Consider the following 27,971-nt stretch of genomic DNA (forward strand, 5'->3'; position numbering starts at 1 on the left):
CCAATCAGCTCTTTCCCCTCCTTCCCAGCACCTCCTGCCTGCCACTTATCAGCTGTTCAGAGGCAAGCAGGAGGCACTGTGGGGGAGAAGGAGGAGGAGCAGGGGCAGGAAGAGGGGCTCAGGGGAGTGGGAAGAAAGGGGCAGGGGGTAGAGCAGGGGCGAAAGAGGTGGGTTGGGGTGGGCCTTGGGAAAAGGCGTGGAGGGGGGCAGGGTCTGGGGTGGAGCGGAGGTCGAGCACTCCCAGGGAAATCAGAAAGTCAGTGCCTCTGGGTCCCACTATTAAGAGGCGTGTGCCACTTGGTGTGGGCACAAACAGTCACCTCTTCAAAATGGGGAAACGGGCTCCTTTTCATGTTTTGGGGGGACATGTTTTTATTAGTAGTTTTATTAGTCCATGAGAACCTCTTTATGTTCTTCAGGAATAGTCTGGACTAGACCCGTCTTGTGATTCTCTGACCCTATGATAAGAATAAGCTTAAAACTAATAATTTAGAGAGCACTAAGACAGATGGTATCAAACTACAGACACTTGGCATTTTCTACCTTGCACCACCAAACTTAACAACCTGCAATTCAGAGAAACACAGGGAGTACTCATTGCAACTAATCAAAGTTTAGAGGATGGTTTTGTATTAAAAAGATATTACTCCAGCATTAACTCCTCTCTTTCACATTGTTACTGATTAGGAAATATATATTGATTGCCTGTCATGAAAGAATTGTTTTGCCCCACAATGCAGTTGTTTGCATATTTGCTGATGTTTCCCCAAAAGCACTGGGGGAATGAATCATTACTGAAACAATTTACTTTCAGTTAGTGCATGAATGCCTTCCCATGATGCTTTGATGCTTTGTTTGTCCTCCTATAAAAATTATTTATGACCCAAGTGTGATCTTTTAAATCAGAATACTTATTCAGAAATCAAAGCTCTAGCATGCTAATGCATGTAGATGCACTGACTAATTTTTCAAAGCCATGTTGAATATTCAAAAGCTGGAACTGAAGGAAAGGAGTTAACATTAATTAATATTTGAAGCAGTAAAATAAAAGCAACAGTGAAGCTAATTTTGCAGGACAATTAATCATGAGTCTTGCTAATTACACATGGGATTTTGCAAATGATTTTTTTCGCAGGTAGCAGAGTAAAAATGATAATCCACTACCCATCAAAATCATTGGCTTTTTACCAATGTCCCCAGCAAGAGCAATTAGTGAGAACAGCAGAGCCCTAGTAATTGCATGTCAAGAGAGGAGAATGTTAGAATTTTAATTGCTCCAAATAAAGACCACTTGCTCATACATACACCTGATTGTCCAAAACAAGTCTGCAAACCAGAGCAAGAATATAACCACTGCCAGGTGTCTGCATAAAAATAACTCTGTGGGAAAAGCACTCTCTAAGCAACACTTTCAGTTTCTGGAAGAAAATATCAATATGCACTTACATTCTGAATTGCAGTGTCATCACTTGACTATAAGAACTGCAACAAAAATATCACCCACTTGGGGAAAATGTGCATATTTTTTTATATTTACCAAATATTTATTGCTGACATTTTTTGAAAAACTTTAACTATCTTCAGGGTGCCAAGGGCTTCAAATTTACCGAATTTTAGGATGGCCAATAAAATGTTTTTAACAAGACATCTCAAGAGGGCATAAAATAAAAATTACCATATTCATGAGTGCAAGCCCATAAGATTGCAATGCTATAAACTGGATTGTCTATAATTTGCATGTGACTTTCTTAATTAAAAAAATCTCTAGTAATTGGAAACTCCAGTACTATTTTTGCACTTCATCCCAAAACACTTTACATTATACCATTACTTTTTTTGTTTAATATATGTACACATGGATGCACACAATTGCAAATGATCAATAATATTTAACTATGTATCTAAGATCTAAATGATGACGGATACATTTAAATATTGCTTTCCACAAAATTATTACCCTACTGGTCATGAAGTAGCTTAAAACATTTATAGTTTAAACAAGATAGCTACCATTTTTTTTTTCTTTTCAAAACATGCACCATTTACTCTCATTTTTAAACCAAATGACCGAATTGCCTTCCAAGTGCCACTGGTTCCTATTGTCTTTTGGTCTTTCCTTCCATCTCTAAGTACTGCATATTGAGGTGTTAAACCTTGTACTTCCTGCTATTAGCTTTGTTTGTTGGGCATCAAGATGACAGCAGTAACCTTTACTTGCCTCAATATATTCTTTGCATGTTCAAAATCAGTGTACACTGTTTATTACACCATGACTACTTGAAAGAAAAAAGCAGGTCATGTGGAGTGCTGCTTCCTTTCCTGAATTACTAGCAGATCACAGGTGTTTATCAGACTCCCGGAGGTGATTCAGGTAATAAACACTAGCATGGCAGTTTAAATGGTTAGAAGCTTTTCCACAGAACTGAGTCCTTGCAGTCCTATCGTTTTGCATATATTGCTCACAAATGGCAAATTATTTATGCAGCCTCTTTAAGTGGTTGCTTATGGTTTTTATTTTATTTTTCCAAAGCAGAAACCTTTTTAAGATGTGTGTTCTCGTGACAAGGCAAATTATAAATTCATCCATAATCTGATTCATTTCTTAAAGCTCCTGTATACGCATATTGCCTGTGACCTTGCTGTGCCCTCCCACTTAGTTCCAATGTCATTTCTGAGAAAGCGCTGAGGTCATAATAGCAGTTACTTATCTGTACTTGTGTACGGAGGACAACAAGAATATCCTGCGTGCTGATACAGAACGAGTTTTGTCAAGAAGCTCTTTATGAAAGTAGAAAGACAGAAGTGAAGATTGAAGCATTGTTGGACAATGCTGTCTCTAAATCTGATTTGGCTTTAGAAGGGCCAGGCATGAATTAGAAGACGATTTTTCAGACAAGAACTATTTACCAGTTAAAGACAACTGTGAAGGACACACTATTGTCAAAGCTGAGCGGATTATTTCATAGTTTGAATAAGTATGACAATTTCAGAGACTAAAGGGATTTTAAAATTAGGTGTTTGCATGAGTTTATGATGTTATATAAGTGCATCTGATGCACAAATACCCCAAGCCCTGTCCACCGCTAAGGGGCTATTTTTCCCTCGAATTTGCTAGTGCAGGGGATCTCAAATATTTTCATAGGCTGGCCCGTATTTTAATACAAAAGTTGTAGTGTGGGTCGCCTCCCTTCCCATTCACAAATGTGCAGACTACCACACTCTTCCATTCACAATGATAGAACAGCTCTGTGGCAACCACCCAGCAGTTGCTTTTACGGACAGGCAGTGTTAGCGGAGTATTTCTATATCTTTAATGCAGTTCCGCATCTGGAAATAAAGAGAAAAAGCCAGCGTTGTGTGACCAGCCAGCTTTCCATGGACCACCAGACCACAGTTTGAGAACTTCTGTGCTATAATGGTATCAGCTGTGACCTTAACCTGTGAGGTGCTGAGCATTGGGAGTTAAGTGCTCATCCCCTCATCCCCTCTCAAGAGACACTCAACACCTTGCAGGATCAGGCTTTGTTGTTAGTATGTAATTGTATTAGAGTAGCCCTTTGAGACCCAGTGAACAACAGGGCTGTACATATATGTAGTATGACACAGACCTTACCCAAACTGCTAAGAGTCTAAATAGACAGAATTATTATTCCCATTTTACAAATAGGGAACTGAGGCACAAGGAGATTAAGTAGTTTGCCCAAGGTCACACAGTAAGTCTGTAGCAAAGCCAAGAACCCACATCTTGTAAGTACCAGGCCAATGCCTTAACCATAAGGCCATTCTTCCCCTGTGATTAAACACAGCAACTAAATATGTCATTTTATATCTGTTTTCTCAAAACCTAGTAAAAACTAGCTCAGAAAGGAAGTGTTAGATATTGTCAGGCCTTGCCATTTATTGTATTACACAGTATGTAATTCAAGTTCAGATTGACCTCTGTTCTTTTAATACTCTCTTCTGCTTGTCTAGAATTTAGGTTCTCTAGTCCTGTCTGTATTTTTGGTGCCATTTTAACCTGTCGTTGTAGTACATCTGATTTTAGTATTTCATATGCTGTAAGGTGTTTGTGGCAGACCAGCCAATACATGTGAGCAAAAGAAAGTACAGCAGGAAACGCCAGTGGTTTGGGAGAAGTTAGAAAGGTTTCCTATAGCTTCAGTTTCATAATTCCAGACACTTTGGAGGGTAATAATTTTCAGAAAAGGAAAAATGGCTCAGTACCAGATCTGTGTTAAAAGAAAACAAATATAAATTCAAATGAATTCATATTGTAGGAATGTCCCAGGTGATTCAAGCTAAAGGACTCCAAAACACTGGGCAGCCCAGGAAAGTTTTTTTTTGTTCATTCCTTTTCTTGTTAAAGAAAAAACTAATAAGAAAGAAATCACTAACTCAACGAGGCCACAACCTAATCAAAGTCAATGGTGAAACAGGCTACAGCAGTGACTACTGAAGAAGTAACCTTTTCTAGAAAAAGGAGAGCAATACATTTAAAAATACTCCACTGGCCAAATTCAACCTTGGTGTAACCTCAGTGACGTCAAGAGAATTACACCAAGCAAGAATATGGCCCCATATTTTAATTGCACTGTGTAGATTTTCCATCTAACAAAGCATTCTCCCAAATCACCATAAGCAAAGGAACCAAGCAACTGGTACTGCATATGGCGTATAATTTGCAGATAGGTCAGATCAGGTGCATGCAGTACAGCTTTTATATCTGGCAAACAGGTGCTTGATTTTGGATTTGCTGACTAACTGCAATGACTTTTCAGTGAGAGGTAAAAGGGGAACTTTTCAGTGAGAGGTAAAAGGGGAACTGGGGAGTCCCCCATACCAGCTGAGGCTCTGGCCCAGAATGTGCCAATGAAAAAGAAAACTGCTTGGCATTACAATTGCTAGATCCTGTTGGTCATATCTGGTGGAATTTTTTAAGGGAAAGAATGCAGCACGGATAGGGCAAGTAGGAAACACAATCTAGCAGAGTTTCAGAAAGGCGTATGACATAGTCACAATAAACTACATCGATTTATAGGGCCTGATTTTTTTGAATTACAGGTGCAAATAATTGTGGACACCCCATAGAGCACCCTAACATCTAACCACAAATCAGGTAACTAGACATCTAAGTGCTATAAAAAAGCCCATAAAAGTACAGGCACAAAATCTGAGGCCAGGCTGAGGATAGACTAATTTATTTAAACTAATATTAAACCCAAGTCTCTGTGGCAAAGGCTAAAAAGAAGGAACTGGCAGCAAATCTAGAATTTAGACTTCACCTCTTCAGGGGGTACTGGGTGCAAGACTGTTCTACCAAAGTTAACAGCAAGAGAAGTAATTAACACAGCAGTATTCAGAAAATAAGAAGAGATGCTAACCAGAACAGAATATCTCAGAGTGCGATTATTAGCTAAGAAGCAGGATAATGGAAAGCTCTCAGGCTCTCTTTTTTACATTCTTAATGGTAAAGTACATTTTAAAAGACTTTTCTGAGCTCAAAGGAACACGGCTGTGTGATGTTTTAGAGCAGAAGAAGGTATTGAGTGGGAAAAAATAAAGCTGCCCTATAATTTCATGCTTCACATTATGCAGACTAAACCCAAATGTTGTCTTTTGAAGTTCAAGCTTAGTTCAGTTGTCTGTTCCCAGCTGCTCCACAATCCCTCTCCAAAACACATCACTATGAATGTCAAATAATTGCTCAGAAGGACAGTATCAGAGAACCACAGTGTCCCTGGCTAAATGTTAGTTATGCACCAATCCCTGTCCTGCCCCACTCCTGTCATTAAAGAGAGTACTCCCTGTTCAATCTCATTCAAAATTCTCCTTACCTTTCTCAAGATCCTTTATGTTGGCCTTTTTCCTGTTTTATGTTTGTGTTTGTGTTCTTACTCTTTCCACTCTTTGACCTGTTTAGCCAGCTGTTTGGAACCTTTTCAGGTGCTGAAACATAAAAATGTACAGTGAGGAAGAGAAGAGAAAAGGATATAAGGCAGTGTTTCTCAAACTGGGCGTCCCCACCCAAAAGGGGGTCGCAAGCCTATTGTAGCCACCTTACTTCTGTGCTGCCTTCAGAGCTGGGCAGCCAGAGAACAGCAGTTGGGTACCCAGCTCTGAAGGTAGCACCACCACCAGCAGCAGTGCAGAAGTAAGAGTGGCATGGTAGAGACGTGGAGTTGTCACTTTTTTTTTTCTTTTTTTTTTGGCGGGGGGGGAGGGTCATCACAGCCTGAAATATTTTCAAAGGGCGTCCCAGCAAAAAAAAAGTCTGAGAACCCCTGATATAGGGGAACAGGAGACAGGTATAAGAAATCCTCAAATTACCTCCTGCAAGGTAGGTCCCTTAAAATGACCCATAAAGCTTAGATTCAGGAACCAGAGTTCAACACTCTGCTCATGACATTTACTTCTTCTCTTCTCCATGTAATGTACATATACATTTTGAGTGGTAAAGAAAGCTGGAAATGTTTAGTGTGAATTAGCACAAAGCTATACCACAAATATCTCTGTGACTGTAATAAATTGGAAAAATGCCGTATTCAATAGACAAAGCACTTCTATGTGATTGGAGTCAGTCTAGTATTCACTATGTATAGTATTCACTAAAATGGCTGTAATGCTCTATATGTTGGAGCAGATATAACCAACCAGAAATCCCTTCTCATTAAGGGCTAAATTCTGCTTTGCCTGGTGTGGGTATGCTGGGAGATTGGGTGAAGAGGCCACAAAGAGCCTTTCCCCTTCCCCACCACCACCACCAGATTATTTGACAAAGAACCAGGCAAAACGTAGCAGTGCACAGTTGCCAAGTAGTATCTCTTGACCCCAAAAAGTGGTTTTGGATGTGGTCTGAACCTCCTGTGAATGTCTGTACCAGGAAACAGGTGCTGGAGAAAGGAGTAACACACACCTCTTTCTGCACCAGCCCTATGGAGCACCTGCTGAGTGGGCTGCCCCTAGGATCTCCTGATAATTCTGTCTATGCTCACCCTGAATTGGAAGAATGATGCAGAAAACTTTCACTAAGCTGCTACGATTGTGCACACAGAGCTCCATTAAGGAGAGCAGAACGTAGTCCTAAACTCTGTCAAGGTGACTGGAGATAATAGAACAGCTTGTAATAAATTTCATTCTTTAATTAACATCTCTGACTCTCAGAAAAGGGAAGTGTGCTCTGTAATTATCTACGTATTATGTATTATTATGTAGCCTTCAGTTTGTCCACTGCAGAGAAACACATCTCATACTATTTCCAGGAAGAACTGAATTCTTGGCTGTACATATATACCCTGTGCTTGTTGTCAGATAGTTTCCTTCTCACTGAATCTGTGGCATAGGCAGTCCCATGTGTACTCCCAAAAAACACACCATTTCTCATAACACCACAGGCTAAGCCAATGACATGGCCTTCTTTCTAAATGATTGCACAGCATCAGAACAAAGTCATTGTGCACTCTAACACAAGGAAAGCATGCCTGCCAGTACTAGGTAGAAGGTTAACTTTTTTTTTTTTAGCTTTCATCTCTCCTTTCCAAAGCTATCCCTTTTGTGGAATCTAGCAGAGCACACTCTCTAAGCTCCTAGATCCTTTTAAATGTCACAGAGCTTGAGTGGTCAGGAAAGGAGCATCAAGTGTAATGGCAGTCATTGGGTGGATGGGGAGCAACCAGCAATTAAATCTTCTTGGGAGAAATGGTCCTCATATATAAGTATAGTTCATCAATAGTGCTACAGAACCCAGCTGGTGAAATGACAATGGGACTTAATCCCCTAACACATCCACTACTTGCTACAGAGCTTTAAGACGCCACTGCTTTCTATTAGAAGCCTTCCATTTTTCTATCACTGCCTCTGGCAGGGGGTTCACTCCCCACACCACCAGTGCTGTAGCAAATACATCATTCTACTAACAATAAAGTAAAATCAAACAAGAACCTATCTGGGAAAGTTCACACCCAGAGTCAAACTTCCATCTCTATAATGGGCCTGAACTGAAAAACCAGAATTCAGCACCATGTCCTGAACTTGAAGAAAGCTCAGAGCTAGACATTGATCCATATCTGGACTTTATGAGTTGGACCCATCTCTACAATGTTGTAATAAATTCCTTTAATTTAATCTTCTTAATGTAGCTCTGCATGTTTCTGCCTCAAAGTAGATCCTTTCTCACCATGGCTGTAGAACTTTGAATTGCTTCTCTTCATCATGTGCGCTATTTGATTAACTGGTGACCTTGAAACTAACCCTGGCCCAGGCTCTCTTTTTTAAAATGTCCTGGGCCAAATGGATGGAGATGCAATGAAGTTAATGGGATGAATATGGCCCATCATACTGTGTCAATGATTAGGCCAGTCTGCCATTTGGTAATAAAAGGTGGTTATAAATGCAGAGTATTATTCATTATTTTATTTATTGTTATCATTCTTACTTTCATTTAATAGCAGAAGCAGCCTCACCCAGAAAGTATACATAGCATCCTGCCACTTTCTCAACAGAGAGCAAGTTTCTTCCTTTGCACAAGCATTCCAGCAGAGAAGTGCTTCATGTTAGACAAACTATTCAGCCCACCTCTCCTTTTCTGTGGGGGAAGAAAGCTTCCGATTGAAAGAAAAAGTAATCTTCATATTAGGTACACAATGGTAAAGACCATAATGGCATCTAAAAGCATTTTCAGTAACACTGACAAATCTTTATTGCTTTCTGTATGCTTGTTAATTACATTAATCATGATGAACTCTAATATTATTATCTACTAATAATTTTATATTGATATTGGTATGGATGCAATATATAATACTATAGGAATTCCACATTTGTCTGCATGAAGGACAAATGGAGTGCATTTTTTTTCATTACAATTTCAGCTGCATTTTCTTTCTATGCCTTGGGTAAAGTCAATCATGTATTGCCATGAAAAGAAATCCATAACTCATACTACTCTGAGGTCAGTATTTCCTATTTTGGGGAGAGGAAGGTTCACTTAGTATAGACTGTTATATAGCTCTGATAAAGGGGTAGTGCATTCAGAGATTTACATGCTTCAACCAAAAACACTTTATGAATGTTAATAATATTAAATGTATAAAAGGAATTTGAATATAAAGATTAATTTATCATCTGTTGACAATAACATTTTATACTTAATGTTGGAGGAAAAAATGTTTCTTATGAAATGGATAGTGCCGATAAATATGCCTAATGCCTCTCTACATAAAAGGTGCACATGTTCGTCAGCACCATATATAAGTTTGCTGACAACTCTGTCAGAACTTGGATGTCAAGGAAATGTTTAGCAAAACTCTACAGCAGAAATGGGGATTTATAGGAGTGAAAATGAGGGCTGTTGTAGTATGTGTTAATAAGGAAAGGATGGTCCACTGGTTGGGGGCTAGCCTGGGGCTCGGCAGATCCAAGTTAAATTCCCTACTCTGCTGTGGGCTTCCTGTGTGACCTTGGCTTAGGCAGAGTTAGTTTCTGTGTGCCTCAGCTCTCCACCTGTAAAATGGGGGTAAAAGTACTTCCTTTCCTCACTGGGTGTTGTGAGGATCAATATATAAAGGTTCTGAGGGGCTCAGGTACTATAGTAATGGAGGCCATAGAAGATACTCTAGACAGATAGAATATGGACTTGATCCATCACTCTAGGCCTACAAAAGGAAATCATTACAGCTGGTAGAAAATTGTCAAACACTTAACATTTTTCAAGGAAAATTTGCAAGTTTTCTCTGAAGAGTTACTGTTTTTTAACCAGTGGTCAAAATGCTTTGAAATTAAAAACAAACAAATTTTCAAACATTTCTGTGAATTTCTGCATTTTTTGAGCATCCCTTGTCCTTTATATTTGGCTGCTTCCCCAGGAGATGAACAAGTTTAAATAATAGTCTGAATAGAGGAATCTGATCCTTCTTACATTTGCCTGTAACCATTTCTAGATAGTCTTTTTTTTTTAATAATACCTTTTTATCCATTGTTGTATTGCAATAATCATAGTAAGCATATTACTCAGAGTTCTGAGTGGATGCATTTGAAACAAATAAATCAAAATAAATTAAATGTAACAGCAGCACTAGAAAAAGAGAATAAGCCAAATTTATCTATGACAAATTAAAACCAGTGTGAGATTAGACTAAAACCCAGTAGTTTACAATGAAGACAATCTTCAGGGATGAATGTGGCCCATGTTTTACTGGCATATCGTCTATGTAATCTGTACTACTGTAACTATACAGTGGTGGTGTTGCTGTGTTGGGCCCAGGCTGTTAGAAAGACAAGGTGGGTGAGGTTATATCTTTTATTGGACCATCTTCTGTTGGTGAGAGAGACAAGCTTTTGAGCTTACACAGACCTCTTTGTAGTTTGAAAGCTTGTGTCTCACCAACAGAAGTCGGTCCAATAAAAGATATTACCTTGTCTCTGTACTGAAACTAGCACTGATCACAATAAACTGTGGTAAATACGTCAGTGTTCTACGATGTACCAATGAAGATCAGTCACATATACTGTAGGTAGTAAGAGTGTATGTCGGTGAAATATTCAACCACAGAAATTAGATGTGAAAGGACAGGTAGGTCATCCAGTCCATACTTCCTGGGAGCCAGTGCTGGCCGAGCTGAATTATATAATGAATGAGAAAATCTATAAATTGGCAGTTCCTAAATAATAATAATTACATGAGTGTATTCAATGCCCATCTGTTCTCCAGAAGCTAGATCATTATGTTTCCTCTTTCCAGGGTTTTTTTCACTAGAGTCCAGTGGAAGAGAAAAAAATTAGAGTTGGTCAAAAATTTCATTCCAAATTTTTTTTCTAATGAAAAACAGCATTTTGTAACCAAAAATGTTCACAAAACCTTTCTCTTTTTAAATTTTACATTATTTTGCCATAACAGACATTTTAACATTTCATATAATTAATTTTTGTTTAAAATTTTGATATTTTCCCTTTTACTCCCCATTTTTTCTTTTTTCCTTCATTTCGTTTTGCTACTGAATGCAGTAGAACAAGTGATGTCTGATTTGCTTTTTTAGAGTTTCTATGCAAAAGTACAAAGGAAAAATTAAACTCTGTAACTCTACCACCCTGAAACTTTTCAAAACTTCTCCAACTTTTGAAAAGTTTCAGGATAGTAGAGTTAGGGAGTAGCAAAAAAACCCACAAACTACTAACCCCAAACAATGTTCCTTTCAATGCACTCAGTAGCAAAAAGAAAAAAAGAGGGAAAAAAGGGGGAAAAAATGTTTTATATATATATAGTTGAACTTTTTTAATATTGTTCTGTTTCAAGCCCTGGAAAATAGGAACAGCTTCAAAATTTCACATATTTTTTGTAAAATTGTTATTTTCATTTCTGACCAGCTCTAATCTATGCCCCAACTTTTTGCTTGGTTGATGACAGCTAAAAGACTGAACTGTCCCGTTGTTCGTAGTCTTATCCACTGCCTAAAAGGTTCCCACAAGTTTAAGTCCTACACTTTCACTAATTGAATCAAGAGAATTTATTAATAATCATGTTTTATTATGGTAATGCCTTAAGTCTTAGGATCAACCAATATTGGTACCTCCATTGTGCTAGGCACCACCTAAGCAGAGTAGCAGACAGTCCTGCTCCAAAGAGCTCACAACTGAAATAGGAAAAGTAGACAAAAAGTAGGGGGGGAAGGATATACCATAATAGCAGAGTGAACAATGAGATATTCTGTGAATGTCACGGTAGTTCCCCACTTTTTTGAGAGATAGAGTAATTTAGTTCAGAGAGAATAAGATGAATGGAAGACAAGGGAGAGGGATGAAAGGGATAGGTCAAGGGAGACATAAGTTATGAAAAGTCAAAACCTGAATTCCTTATTCATTTTCTACTCAGCCCTTTCCCATGTAACATTCCCACTAACTTCCACAAGAGTTTTGCCTAACTAGGGACTACATGTTTTGTCTCAAAGGGGAAAAAAAACTAAACTATATTAAATGCAACACTATTGCAATAATGAATGGAGCAGCCATTAGAAAAGCAGTTGCGGCAATGAAAGTATCCACTGAGAATAAAACAATAAGAGTGGGACTGTGTGTGTGTAAACAATCTGCTGTGGGGAAGGATCTGCAGAAACTGACAATGACCAAGTTCTAAGTAATTCACTTACAGAATGCACATCTAATATGTAAATGCCTCTTCTTCCTGCTCCCACCTCAGCACTGCATCTGCCACTGAATTATGAAGCAAAAAGAAAAGGAGTACTTGTGGCACCTTTGAGACTAACAAATTTATTTGAGCATAAGCTTTTGTGAGCTACAGCTAAGCTTATGCTCAAATAAATTTGTTAGTCTCTAAGGTGCCACAAGTACTCATTTTCTTTTTGCAAATACAGACTAACACGGCTGCTATTCTGAAACCTGAATTATGAAGGGATTGGACGGACAGCCACAATATATACAAAAAAAAACAATAAAGGGGGAAGAGGATCTCAGTTGTCTTCTGTACCTGAGCTGTGATGCTGCTTCTATCAGTTCTGAACTCCCTCCTGTTTCCCAGCTGCCCATACCCTGCTCTCCATAGTCTAGCTATTTCTATTTACTGCTGTTGTGCTCAGCCTAAACTGTGCTGTGCCTACCAAGACGAACTGCTTTTCAATGTCGCAACTGCAGAGACTCTCTGATGACGGATACCCATCATTTTGAAAAAGTATAGTTCTATCTACTTACTTTTCTGAGACGTCTGCCTCCAGGCTGCACCCTTTAAAGTTCAGATTTCATCCTTATTTTTTCTAAGTTTTTCAGAATCAAAATATTCCCAAATTTTTCTCAATAATAGGATGTCCACACATGACTATCATCTGAATCCAATCATCAGGCTCTTCACTCATTCTTACTAAAAAATCCTCTAAACTAATCAAAGTCAATCAGAACCTGTGTGAAAAGGATCAGAGTCTGAAGGAGAAGCAGATCACCTCCACCACTACCCCAGCAATACAGAATCATAATCAAACCAAAGTCAGAACCAGATCACAGCTGACTCAATCACCCAGAATTGAAATGAGAGTTGAGTCATAGCCAACTCTTCCATTCTTAGTCTATGAATTTTGAAATCTGCTTTAACTGAAAAATATGTATGGACATGGCCATGTTCTTTTTCAGTCATCTGTCCGAAAGGATCACAAAAATGATATAACACCTTAGATGCTTCACTTTGCCCCAGAAAAATTGTCTGGTCTTTTTTTTAAAAGAACACTGTGTTTGAGTCTGAAGGAACGAAAGAACATCTCATTCTCAGTGCTTAGTTGTAAACTAATTTTATTGCACCTAAATCAAATTGTCAGCTCATACTTCATTTCCAGTTAGTTTTATATATTGCATATTTTATGGCTGTGATTCCATGTTGCACTTCAAAAATAAATTCACACAAAGCAAGTGTATTATAAGATCAGAAAATTTTAAAACTAGAACACCTTTAAGAATGGGCAGTTTCTATGATCTAAGAAGTTTGTGTGCTATATTAATTTCAGAACTGCCAAACCAGACTAGAACAACAATGGGTAGTCGTGGAAACTTCAGAGAAAGCTCCAAGAAATCCTGTAATCATCTGTCATGGATAACTTATCGAAAGGGAAGTTTCTTCCCAACTCCAGACAGTTAGAAGTCATTTTATGCCATGTTGTATGAGCATATCCCAATGTTTCCTATCCATATAAATGTCTAGTCCAACCAAGCTTTTGGCATCAATGACATCTTGTGGTTGCATGTTCCACAGGTCAACAATGCATTGTATAAAGAACAGTATACCACACACACCCCACACATTTTGCATTATATGCAAAATACAGGATGATGTGGTGAGGTATGAAGATTTCATTGGCACTAGTTTGGGATCACTTGCACAGCTTACTCATGGCTTCACTACATCTGAGTCATTCAAGGCCATTAAAACTTTTATACCACAAAACACTATCATGTATTTTACATATCCATATTTATTCAGAACAAATAAATGTCACATTTATTCTGCATTTCTACAATATAATAATGAAATGTGTCTACCTATAACATCCATGGGCAAGTTGTGTATTTTTTAAATTTGGTAATTTGTACATTCACAGTTATCTTTTTTTACCTACGTACTCTACATAGCTTAACAGTTCAGTTGATTGATGGATTACTAAATTATATTTAATCAGAGTACAGCAGCTTTTTTGTAATTATGGGACATCACAGCAAATACCAGTTATTGAAAAACTCCCACAATACATATTTTCATGGCAAAGTCAATGATTTGCATTTAGAGAGCTTCTAAATTGGGCACTATAGAATTTTGCTTTGTTTGACTGAGGCTAGATAGTACAAGTACTTTACATCCCGATTATACCCCTCTTCTGAGTTGCTGAATACACCAGGGGTATTCTATCTTACTAGCTTCAGTGGAATGGTAATAGAAAAAAAAAACTTTAGCAAGTGCAATGGAGATAAGCATTAAAGGAGCTCATTTTATTTCAAATCCTGTACATATGTAACTTTAAGATTGTGACATACAGAGGGAGATTTTCAAGTGGTAGTTAGGCACCTAAGTGTCATCACTGCCCTTAAAAATCACCCCCTAAGTAGCTGAAAAAGGACCTTCAAAATTAAGGCTGAAATTCTGAGCCCAGTTCTGCCCTTATATTCACATGTGAGTGCAACCAGTACCAGAGTATCTGAGGGCAGATTCAGGCTCTCCATCCTGAAACTCATCCCCTAACCATGTAGCACCAGGTTTGTGCAGGGGTCTCAAATCAGTGTCCATTGTAGCATTCAAATTCTGCTATAAGTCTTGAACATTCTTGCTTTTGTCTGTGCCAAATTGTGACATTGCTGGAACTCAGAATAGGTAGCAGGGGGTTATTTAATGTGACCTTTATGTTATGTGATGGCTAGATAAACTTTATTAAAACTACCTCTCATGTTCCAAAAGAATGCTGCTGCATTATGTAGCCCCCTTAATGTTCACCCTATTATATCTCTGGTTACCATGGCAATATCCTCCTAGGTACTTGTAAGGTCACAAAAAAGAAGAGCTAACCCTCTTACTCCTAGAATAACTAATGTGGTTCTGTTACTGGCTTGATGTAAATAGTCTCAGGTGACAGCAAACTATACATATAGTCAATTACAACTGTTCAAAGGAAATGATTTGTTGTAACAGCCACTGTTCAACCTCTGTGACATCAATGTTTCTATGGCAACAGTTGCCTATTGCACTGCTTAGAATTGAGTATTGATCAAACTAGGACCAACGCTATTTCAGAGACTTGCTACTTTTCTGTGTGGCAATTTACGATAGGAACTCATAACATCACTGTATATTTCAAGCCCCAAGGAACCAATTTAGCAGACAGTTACAGTAGAATATTAGCAGAGGTCAATAATGGAAGTCTGATCATAGTCCTAGGACAATTATTCAATGCTTTTGTTGTCTGCTCTTTCAACATTCCACCAGGTTTTAAAATTTTCAAATAATAATATTCATGCCTGAAGAAAGTGCTGAATTCATTCATCTTCTATTTTAAACTTTATTTTTCATTGTTATGTTACCTATCAATAAAATTATTTAGCTATATTAGCCAAGCTCTGACCTCTCAGAAGTAAATAACTATTGATCAAGAAGTGAAGCTCTGATTGTGTACTACGGAGTTTCCATTAATGGTCTCATTGGCCCAGCAGATAAGGTGATTCTTACAGAAGAGCAGACAGTATGGAAGTGAAGGATAACATTAGGCAATACCTTACAGTGAACAATAAGATACAGAACTACTAACCACAGCTGTATGATAGGTTCTTCTCCTACTTCTGTTAGCAGTAAAGCAGAAATCCCGTTATAAAGAAGAATCAGTCTAGAAATGGACACATAGAAAGTGGATGGGTTTTGTAGGAGCTGTTTTGCATCTCTTTCACACAACCTCTGCATCTGTGCAATCAACTCACTTTGTAAAGAATTAGGAAAGTCCCAACTGTCATCTCATTAATTTTCCTTTGAAAAAACAGAGAAGGCACAATTTTTGCAGTGTCAATGACAACTATAGAAACATTAATGATCATCAGGAATTTGTGAAGAAATAATAATAAAACAACTTTGGGGAAAATTAGTGTCACTCCTACCATGCACTATTACTGAAGTCATTGGAGCCACAAACAGACATCAGATAAAATTTGCCCCATATTGCTCTCTATTTTCCTAGAGAAGAGGCCTATGGGGATTTATGTAAAGAGGTAATTGGAGTTATTCATCCAGTTGCTCAGTGAGAAAATAGGATCCAAGAATCATTAATGCTATTAGGTGGGGGAAGGCTTCACAGAATTAGAGGCACATCCACCTGCAGATGAGTAAGTTCTCTTTATTTTTGGAATGAGAGGAGCAGGGATAAAAAGCTCCCCAAACTTAGCAAGAACTAAATGAAAAGCTACAATAAACATAACATTGAGGGGGAAATGAACAGCTTATTTGCCCAAAGGACTTACTCTTTTCGGGCAATATAGGATTCTGTTTCATCATCCTTCCTGTTCAATCTCTGGGGAGACAATGAAACTGTTTGGCCTGTGATGCCATCTGGATGCTAATGACAACATTCCCTATGTCGGTTTTTCACTGGTTGCAAGCAGTGCAGCGTCCTACCTATCACAGTAGCTAGACAAGATGAAAGCTAGTTGACTTTGACTTCAGATAAGGCAGCTATGATGCTGGATGGCAGGAAGAAGTAACCAAAGCAATAGATGTTGAAGATTTTAAGCACTTTTTCAGTTGAGGAGGTATGCCTGCTTTTTAGTGAACTAGGAGCTCATTTGAGTCATCTATTGACTGCTTCCAGATATCCAGAGAGCAGTAGTCACAAGTGCCTTTTTAATATATGCTTGGTCAGTGATATTGAGACCCTTCTTGACAGATGCAGACCTCATCCGAGGACTCCATGCTTTCAATCCCTAGATTGGAAGACAGCAATGAGATCTACATATAACTATTCCTGAAGACACTTTAGAAAGTTCAGCTAGTGCAGAATGCTGCTGCTCACTTACTTAGCAAAGATTTATGCATGGAGCATATTGCACCTGTGCTTGACAAAGAACATTGGCTTCCAGATGTTTTGTAGTACAAATCAAAAGTCTGGTTTTGCTCCACAAAACCATTTCTCATTTGGGATCACCACTCTAAACATGGGCCAGCACAGCATCTGAGAACAGCTTGAGCACACAGTCCTGAGATTTATATGGTTCAAAGCAAGGTGTTCTCAGAAGAATGCTCCCCCCAACACCATCCAAAAGAGCTTGAGTTGGTTGACTTTCAGGCAATATTGCAAGGCCTAACTATTTACTTGGGATTTTCCTGATGAGTTGGTTAAAGTGCACAGGGTTCCCAGAGACTTTTTGTGGTTAGGGAGTTTTTATTATTTTAGTTGATATTGTGTCCATTGATCAATGTTTGGATGACGTCTTACAATTTTTGCACAAATGCCTAGGGTCACCACAGGTGCATTCTTTAAAATGGAAAAATAAATAAAATAGAAAATGAAAGAAGCAAGAAAAAGGTTGCTAGTTCTTGAAACCAGTCTAGGAGATGTCAGGGGACTGATACCAGTCATCTCAAAGTAGAAACATAGGATATATTAGTGATGTTTTTTAGGTCTTTTTAGTGTCTTAGGAACAATCCTCTTCAGAGTTTTGACCAGGACATTGAACAATATAATAAGAGATTGATCCAGAGAATCTTTCTGAGATTTCCTAATGAGCCCAGCGAATGCTGGGACAGAACTTTCAGTGCTGTGTGGATATGATCAATAAGGTTCATAGTTTATGTTCCTGACCACTGCATCACAGTGTCATGATTTAAGGAGCTCTCCAACAACCTAAGACATAACATTCAGTATTGGGATGAACTACAATGAAACAACACAAACTGTGTAGGCTCATCTACCCATCATTCTTCCACACAATCATCATGTCTTAATACTGGCAGAAATGTAACCCTTCTCCCCACACCACCGTTATTACCACTGCATTTCCTCCTGTAATCAAGCCATGGTTATTCCTTTTACCAAAATATACTTGGCCAAATTGGGGAAGAGGAATCAGAGAAAATAGTCAATCTTTTCTTTCAATGGTTTTAGAATAATTTCATTCATGGCAGGCCTAGCCTTTTAGTCAGTCAGTCATAGCCATCTGAAGAGTCAGGCTGCTAAGTGTGATTCCTCTTCAGAATGGGTCCTTTCCACTCCACTTAAGCAACTAATTTTCAGCTGACATTATGCACCACTCATCACTATCAGTATCAAAACCTGCTGTATATCAGCCTGTGTAGCAGCAGAAGCAGCATTGTATGGATAAATTGGACAGTCTGCATGCCAATCATTTCACATTCTCAGAATTCAAACTTGTTCATCAGCTGGTAAGAAGTGGTCATGCCCTGGAAATAAATTCTGAATACACGTTAGAAAGAGGCAAATTTTAATAACTGATAGTAGTTAGAGTTAAGGGAGGACATAATCTTTGCTTGAGTAACCACGCAAGGAGGACTGCTATTCTTCTGGTGTTTTATCATCATTAAAGAGGGTTTCCTCCATAGCTAAAACCAGCAGTGTAACAGGTGGATTTTTATCTTTTCAGTCTAGGTTAAAACATCAGTTCTATGCCTCTCATCAGTGAATTACAGCTTACAGCTGTTTAAAAAACTAGAAGAAGTAAGAGATAGGGAGTTTTGTGCTTGTGTGTATTCTCATTGTCCTTTGTCTGCAACAAAGCAACACCTCCTACCAGCCTCTCTTTATGACATTTCTCCCTCAGTGGCAGTACTAGGAAGTTAGCTTTGGAGTTTATTCCTAAACTTGGCTCAGAAAGGACAAATAAGATCTACAGCAAGGACTCTTCCGTGTTTGTTACTGTCATGTCATTGTCAAATTTGGCATATAATTGTTCATTGACTTCCTAGCAGAAGTAACATATCATTTTCAAAATCTTGTCTTAAAGGTTTGCTTTTATGATGACTCTTCAGAAAACTGAGGAGGGGGTTTTCTGTGCAAAGGCAGTTTATTCAGGTCTCATGCTGGAGACTAGGACCCGGCCCTAGGTTATAGATAAACTCATAAACTGTTATCTTTGCTACCTGTGAGTACTACAGGGGCTCAAAAATTCCCAGCACTTTACAATTAAGTGCTTAGCACACATTAAAGCTGCAAAAGAACACTGCAGACATATGTAATTAAACATATCTATTTGGTGAAGTATGTTTCTGCCAAAAATTACAAATATAAACTAAAAAGGAAGCTTCCTTGAACAGAATATTCTGTTTATTCCTGCCCAGAAAACATTAAGGGATGAGACTCAGGCCCTCAATCTATAAATAGAAACTGTAATAATTTAAAATTTTGAGCCATTGGGCATTCTGGGTGTTTTAATTTTTCTTTACAAAGGAAACAAAAAACCCTGGAGAAAAATGATAGAGCTAAGAACCTAGGTTCTTTGGCATTAGGAACTCCCTGAGTATTCACAATATGCAGACTTTGTTTGAGATTATATTAGAAACTAAATTAAATCCCATCCTGCTAAATTCTCAGCTGTGGTTAGAGGTGGACAAGGGGTTTGATGCAGTTAATGAGGGTTTTTTCCCCAGTGTTTCCAGATGCTTAAATTGCTTACTGTGATTATGAGCAAGGACAGGTTTGTTAAAAATTAAATTAAAGGAAAATGTTGTCATATGAAAAAGCATATTCGTATGTTCCTCACTTCGGCCTGCCTAATGTATCCTAACTCTTGCTCCACATATTTTAAGGCCAGAAGGGATCATTGTGATCACCTAGTCTTACATGCTGCATAACACAGGCTACAGAATTGCAACCAGAGATTCCTATATCTAGCCACGTCGCCACGTGGTTGAAATGGAGCATCTCATTCAGAAAGACATCCTGCAAACACTTACATAGGTGAGGAATTTCACTCCCATGAGTAATCTCATAGAACTCACAGAGGTAAATGTACTCATGGGATTAAGTGTGTTCAGGATCAGCCCCTCAAACAAACCTCAGTTTGTCACAAGCAAAATTCTCCATTAAAAGTGGAGACGTTGCATTTTACTTCATAAAGCTTTAGGTTGTTCTTGTTCAGACAGTTTTTTGAAGACGATAAAGTGAAGAGTGTTTGGTGCTTAAAGCACCACCCCCAAAAGAGAACTTCCCTAGATTAGGAAAGAGCAAAACCCAGCTCAAAAAAACCCCCAATTCTATGTATGAAAAAAATAAAAGTGGGAACAGGCATCCCAGTCATTAAAATTCAGGAAGGCATTTCTATAGATATTGACTGTTGAACAGTGGCACTCTAGGATCTTAAAAATGCTTGACAAATTAAATACATAATCTTAGACAGCACTATGGAAAGAGATCATCTAAAGTGGATTTCAAAGATCATTTGTTTTTATTATGATGATGATCTGAGTGCCATCAGTGTGTGCTGTAGTCTTGTACAATACATTAAAAAAGGCAATATTTTGCTACTACTTTATTCCTCATGGTCTTTTTTTTTTCTGACCTTTACTTCAATTGGCACCATGATTACTGTAGTTCTTATCATCTTGTTTTGTATTTTGGATCTTCATAATCTTATTTTACATTTTCAGACCATGATATTAGCAAGGAGTTTCAAAACTGATTGACGAAAAAAGAGTTAAAAACAAACACTTACTGTATCAAGCTACATTTTAACTCTGGGTACACAGACACAGCTTCCACTGAAGCAAAGGGAAACCCTTATGTTATTTGAACCCCTGATACAACCCATTTCCATTGATTTAAATGGTTTATTCTATTATTAGTTTAGTATGTTCTCAAACTCCTATTAGAGAGAGGAAGAATGTGCAAAAGTGAGAGCTGCACTTCAAAACACAAAGTTTTGGGGTACTCAGAACTCAGGGTGTGGTTTGGGCTCATCTCTAATTCCAATAAATGCCTTTCAATTAACCAGTCTTGTAGATTTTGAGACTATTGTTTCACAAAGTTGAATGTGCTGCAAAATTTAGACTCATCCTTATGAGAGACAGGGCCAATTTCTTTTCAGAAGGAGGAGCGGTGAAGGGGGAAGGAACAGTCACTTGCTGAACTGAGACACCAGAAACCTGGGCTCTATTTCTAGCTCTACCAGTGACATGCTATGTGACCTTGTCATTTCACCTCTTTTTTTCCACTCTCACAATCGTTGTCTCTCGTCCATTTAAATTATAAACATTTCAAGGCAGGAACTGTCTCTTACTATGTGTATGGACATTGCTTAGCAAAAAGGGGCCTTAATGATATCTAGGTTTCTAAGACTACAATAATCCAAATAATGACATTAATATAATGCAGACCAAATCACATAAGAGCAAACAAGAAGTTTAGGAGATGTGACAAAAACCTTTTGAGATAATAATGTAGCCTGGAAATTTGAAAGAATAAAAAGTTGGTACTGAGAGTGAAAAAGACAAGAGGAGGGAGAGAAAAAGGTTAGATAAAAAAGACTAAAAGAGAGAAGAGCATAAGAACATAAGAACGGCCATACTGGATCAGACCAAAAGTCCATCTAGCCCAGTATCCTATCTTCCGACAGTGGCCAATGCCAGGTGCCCCAGAGGGAATGAACGGAACAGGTAATTATCAAGTGATTCATCCTCTGTCATGCATTCCCAGCTTCTGGCAAACAGAGGTTAGGGACACATCCCTGGCTAATAGCCATTGATGGACCTATCTTCCATGAATTTATCTCATTCTTTTTTGAACCCTGTTATAGTCTTGGCCTTCACAACATTCTCTGGCAAGGAGTTCCACAGGTTGACTGTGCATTGTGTGAAAAAATACTTCCTTTTGTTTATTTTAAACCTGCTGCCTATTAATTTCATTTGGTGACCCCTAATTCTTGTGTTTTGAAAAGGAGTAAATAAAACTTCCTTATTTACTTTCTCCACACCAGTCATGATTTTATAGATCTCTATCATATCACCCCTTAGTCGGCTCTTTTCCAAGCTGAAAACCCCAATCTTATTAATCTCTCCTCATACTGAAGCCATTCCATACCCCTAACCATTTTTGTTGCCCTTTTCTGAACTTTTCCAATATATCTTTTTTGAGATGGGGCGACCACATCTGCACTCAGTATTCAAGATGTGGGCATACCATGGATTTATTTAGAGTCAATATGATATTTTCTGACCTATTTTCTATACCTTTCTTAATTATTCCCAGCCGTCTATTTGCTTTTTTTGACTGTCATGATACTCTACAGGAAAGAGGAGGATATCTAAGCTGAAAGTCAGATGCAAGAAAAATATAGTTTCCTGAAAATTGGCACTTACAGAGTGCTGTCTCCCATGCTACAGCATGCAACATGGCACCGTGCAAGAGGGATTTAAAGTCAGTGCTTTTCTAAGCAGTGTGGACACTACCTACACCTTATTACTGAAGGAGGATGTTTTTATTTGCCTACTGCAATGACTTATGCCCATAAATTCCATCCACTCGGCAAGTCAAATTATTGCTAACCTACAAAATAGATTAGGTATGGGTTTAAATCAGTCACTTTTTAAGATATACTGCAACCTAGTTCCTATCCAGATTTGTAATATAATCACCATTTAAAATAGCCAGCAAATGTTCTTCATAATGCATTGTTTGTGAAGTGGTCTTACCTCTGCCAGCAACGTAAAGAATGCATGCTCTAATTTGTATTGGTCCATGATTACTACCAACGAAACTGATGGCTGCCAAAACACTCTGAAGCCATGGGAAAATGCACTCTGCTGAAACTCATTAGAATTAGTGATAAATAGTAAAACTAATGGTCAAACATAATACTTTCCATCATGAGCAGTTTGTGCTAGGATTCTATGACAGTGAGAAACCTTCTCAGGTGATAGTAGACAGGGAACAGCCAATGAATGATGTGTGAATGTCCAATGGTGTACAGCAACATTAAGGGGTGCTTAATGGTGATGTTCAAATTTTGTTCCACTTATCAAATCCTCCTATTTTACAGAATATTAAGCATTTGTGTACATTATCAATTGCCATCAAAATAATTTCAGAACAATAAACTAATCCACACTGTCACAGTGCTAAAAACTAGTACAATCATCATTTTAACTGACTGAGGAAAAGAAACAGAAGGCAAAATTCAGAACACAGAAGTTTATTAGTCAGAAAAATCTTCCCCTTAAGGTTAAATGCAGAATGTAGATACATTGCTACAGCATGTGAGACTCCTTTGTCAATATTTACCAAGCAAGTGGAGTAATAATGTGCAGTCATTATTGAACTCAGACAGCCTTCTAAATTTATAGTTTTCAGCTCATGATACAGTTGCTCTGTATAAATTATGCCAGGGATTATGCTTGGATTGTGCCACTGGCACCATTATTTCAGATCTATCTCTTGTGTCCAGATGGTTCATCTGTTTGTTTTCTCAGATATTCAAGATTCATTGAGTTTGCCACAAATTTAAGCATTTTTAATGTTGGTTAGTTGCGTAAATCTGTTCTCAGACAATGGATAAAAAGATAACATCTGTGGCTTTTCATACTAATGCTGATTTAAAATTTCCCTAAATACTTGAATCCACAATAAAGTATTTTTATTTATGAGATTATCCAACTATTATACAACTTCTTGCTCATTGGCTATTATAGGGAACAGAAACAGGTCTGCTCATCTTTCCAAATTATTTCTTTCATTATATAAAAGTTAAAATGTGCAAGTCATGTTACATATTTCTTTTACTCAAGTAGTAATGACAGAGTGTGAGACTCATCAACGGAAGGTTCTTATATAACAGGGTGGATTCAAGTCAGGTACCATAACATCAGTATCACTTGGCAGCATTTATGGTTGGAGTTTCTCAAGGGCAGCTACTGTGTTCAGCAATGGAAGGAAAGTCAATCAACAATACTCCTTAACTTCAAGTTTAGTTCTATATCACTTTCATATTCTGTAGCCGGTCCCTACAGCTTGAATATTTCTTGTAATGTTTTGCCTGTGAGGCCTTAATCCTGTTCCTAGTAGACGAGCGTCCATATCACAAAAAAAGCACCTTGGCAAAAAGCCAAGGACTAAAATAGACAAGAATGAATGATCATAACAATACCAATAGCAGTGTTATTAATTGTTTGTATTACAGAAGGGTAGAGGTACCAACTAAGACTGAGGCCCCATAGACTGGGCACTGTCCATACATAAAGTAAGAGAGAGTCTCTGCCCCCAAGAACTTACACTCCAAATAGACAAGAAATACAAATGATTATTATCCCTATTTTACAGATGAGGAACTGAGGCACAGAGAGGTTAACGACTTGACCAAGGTCACAAATGGACACTGTGGCAAAGCTGGGAACTCAACCCATATCTCCTGAGTAGAGCTGTTAGGGAATTTTTCAACAGAGCTTTTTGAGTAGGACCCTCTCAGCTTTGATTAAATTCTGTTCGGTAAAGATTTCTCTGTTCAAGAGAGAATTTCGGGTGGGGGAAATACGTGTGTGCATCTCTCTCTCTCTCTCTCTCTCATATACACAGACACACCAGCATAGCCGAATGCCCTACTCACAAAGCTCTCACCTAGCGTGTGGGATACGCAGACTCAAAACCCCACTCTGCTTGAATAGGAGCAAGGACTTGAACCCATGTCTCCTATTTCCCAAGTGAACACCCTGACCACCAGGCCCATTGGTTATTCTGAGGTTCATAGATTCGAAGACCAGAATGAAACATTGTAATCCTCTAGCCTGACCTCCTGTATGACACAAACCATAGAACTTCCCCCAAATATTTCCTACAATGTATCTTATAGAACAACATCCAATCTTGATTTAAAAAGTCTGATGAAGAATCCACCATGACAGTTGAAATGTTCCAATGGTTAATTACTCTCACCATTAAAAATGTAGGTCTTCTTTTCCTGTGTGAATTCATCTAGCTTCAACTTCCAGCCATTGGATCATATTTATATCTTTCTCTGCCAGATTGAAGAGCATATTATTAAATATTTGTTCCCCATGTAGATACTTATACACTGTAATCAAAATTACCTGTAAACTCTTATGCCTTTGTTTAGACAAACAGATTGAGCTCCTTGAGTCTATCACTAACATGCATATTTTCCAATCCTTTAATCATTCTGGTGGTTCTTCTCTGAACTCTCTCCAATTTAGCAACATCGTTCTTGAATTGTGCACACCAGGACTGGACACAGTCTTCCAGCAGTGGTCAAACCCTTGCCAAATAAAGACATAAAATATCTTCTCCACTCCTACTCAAGTTTCCCATTTATGCACCCCACGATCACATTAGCTCTTTTGGCCACAGCATCACACTGGAAGCTCATGTTCAGCTGTTTATCCACTAGGACACCGAAATCTTTTTTAGAGTCCCCAATCCAGTAAGTATGGTCTACATTCTTTGTTCCAGATGGATACATTTACATTTAGCGGTATTAAAAATGCATATTGTTTACTTGCAGCCAGTTTACCAAGTGATCCAAATCAGTGACCTGTCCTTTTCCCTACTTACCACTCCCCCACTTTTTGCATCATCTGCAAAACTTTATCAGTGATGCCTTTATGTTTTGTTCCTCGTCATTGATAAAAAAAAAAAAAATGTTAAATAGCATAGGGTCAAGAACTGATCCCCACAGGACCCCATTAGAAACACACCCGCTTGATGACAATTCCCCCTTTACAATTACATTGTTAACCAACTTTAATCCATTTAATGTGTACCAGGTTAATTTTATCTTTCGTGTATTTCCATCAAAATGTCATAACAAGTCAAATGCCTTCTCTTAAATTACTCCTCTTATTTCTATCAACCCAACTTGTGATCTCACCAAAAAAAAAAAAATTAAGTTAGTTTGACAGGATCTATTTTCAATAAACCCACGCTGATTTGCATTAATTACATTATCCTCCTTCAATTCTTTATTAATCAAGTCGCATCATCAGCCATTCCATTATCTTGCCCAGGACTGATGTCAGGCTGACAGGCTCATAATTAACTGGGTCATCCCATTTACCCTTTTAAAATATTGGCACAGCATTAGCTTTCTCCCCATCTTCTGGAATTTCCCCAGTGCTCCAAGAAGAGAGAGTCTCTCTCAGTCCCTGCTATTGGAGATTTAATAATAATTGCATAAATAATTAAATACTCATGGGGACAGAGAGATAGAGACTGACTCTATAGTCCCCTGATTAGGGCACACACTTGGGATTTAAGAGACCTAGGCTCATGTTCCTGCTCCAAATAAGGCAGAGCAGGGCTTTGAATGCCAGGTGACTGCCCTAACCACCACGGGATTGGCTATTCTGGGATAAAAGTCACTCTCTCTCTCTCTCTCTCTCTCTCTCTCTCATTTTTTTGACAAAAAGCCTCAAAAGGTATTGGTTTTGTCCAAATGTGGAATGGGAAATTTTTTCAAAATCTCACAAGTTTTCATGGAATTAGAAAACCATTCTATGCCCAAATCTACTATAGAGTCCCATTCTAATAAACTAAACACAAGACCAGCCTTCCTCCCATGTCAGATTACAGGCACAATGGCAAGGACATAGAAGGAAGCCTGCAGTGTTGGGGTCCTGCTGTCCACTTCTGCAACTAATTTGATTATGTTCTAATCAAACTCCTGTGAGTTCAACAGACATGGGAGTGGGATCAGGCCCTTAGTCTCTAAATCTATCAATCCACTTCCATTAGAACTAAATAATCATTAATCGTAATTAAAATATATTAAATCCAAAAAGGAGGTGCACGGTGACTACTTACACATACTTCCAAAAGCTTTTAACCTGTCTCTTCCTACTTTTATCTATGATTATACCAAACACTGATGTGAAAAGGTTACAGAAATTACATTTATAATACAGTGGGAAAATACTGTCCACCATCTGTTGTATATGTCTGTTATACCTGCAGTAGTGTACCTTTTCTAAAAATAAACCACATTTTTATTTTAACTATGAGTCATATAATATTTTTCTAGCATATAGTCTCAACAAATTTATTCAGAAGAGATTAAACCAGATTTAGTAATCTGATATATTTCTGAGTTAACTGTTCATAACAAAGTAATACTGCCACACCAAGCATTCAAAAATTATGAGTTAGGCAGGCTCCAAGAAATATTGAGACGGGCTTAGAAATCATGAGTTTTTTTAAATAATAAATTTGGGGTTCTTTTATTTGCCTTCTGGTTTTTCAGCCCATGGGGTTCATATTTTCAAGCTTTTCTCCTCACCCAAGAAGGTTACATATGTATATATATTTTTTAAAATGAAAGCCTCAATAATCACGACTGCAAGATCTGAGGCATTAAGAAAAGCATCAAATATTGCAACACTGCAAGAATATGTGAAGGTTGAAGAATAATAAAAATTTTGATTCTACAGTAGGTTATAGTTAAATATTGTGGCAGCACTTCATAAAAGGGTTAATACTTTTATCATTGGTTGTTATGCTTCGGAACAAAAGATGATCAACGAGGTAAGAAACGTAAGAACATAAGACTGGCCCTACTGAGTCAGGCCAAAGGTCCATCTAGCCCAGTATCCTGTCTTCCGACAGTGGCCAGTGCCAGGTGCCCCAGAGGGAATGAACAGAAGAGGTAATCATCAAGTGATCCATCCCCTGTTGCTCATTCCCAGCTTCTGGCAAACAGAGGCTAGGGATACCATTCCTGCCCATCCTGGCTAATAGCATTGATGGACCTATCCTCCATGAATTTATCTAGTTCTTTTTTGAACCCTGTTATGGTCTTGTCCTTCACAACATCCTCTGGCAAAAAGTTCCACAGGTTGACTGTGCATTGCATGAATACTTCCTTTTATTTGTTTTAAAACTGCTGCCTATTAATTTCATTTGTGTTCTGAGAAGTAGTAAACAATACTTCCTTATCTACTTTCTCTACAACAGTCATGATTTTATAGACCTCTATCATATCCCCACTTAGTTGGCTCTTTTCCA

General features: G+C 38.2%; 1 long non-coding RNA gene across 1 annotated transcript in view; it reads right to left on the reverse strand.

Annotated features, from left to right (window-relative positions):
• Positions 1-27,971, reverse strand: part of LOC141996011 (uncharacterized) — a 467,623-nt gene that overhangs the window by 248,076 nt on the left and 191,576 nt on the right. Inside the window, exon 4 of the long non-coding RNA XR_012641459.1 lies at positions 5,835-5,946. This is a non-coding gene — a long non-coding RNA (uncharacterized LOC141996011). The remainder of the gene's footprint in view (positions 1-5,834; positions 5,947-27,971) is intronic.

Source organism: Natator depressus, chromosome 11 (genome assembly GCF_965152275.1).
Source record: "Natator depressus isolate rNatDep1 chromosome 11, rNatDep2.hap1, whole genome shotgun sequence".
Classification (NCBI taxonomy): Eukaryota; Metazoa; Chordata; order Testudines; family Cheloniidae; genus Natator; species Natator depressus.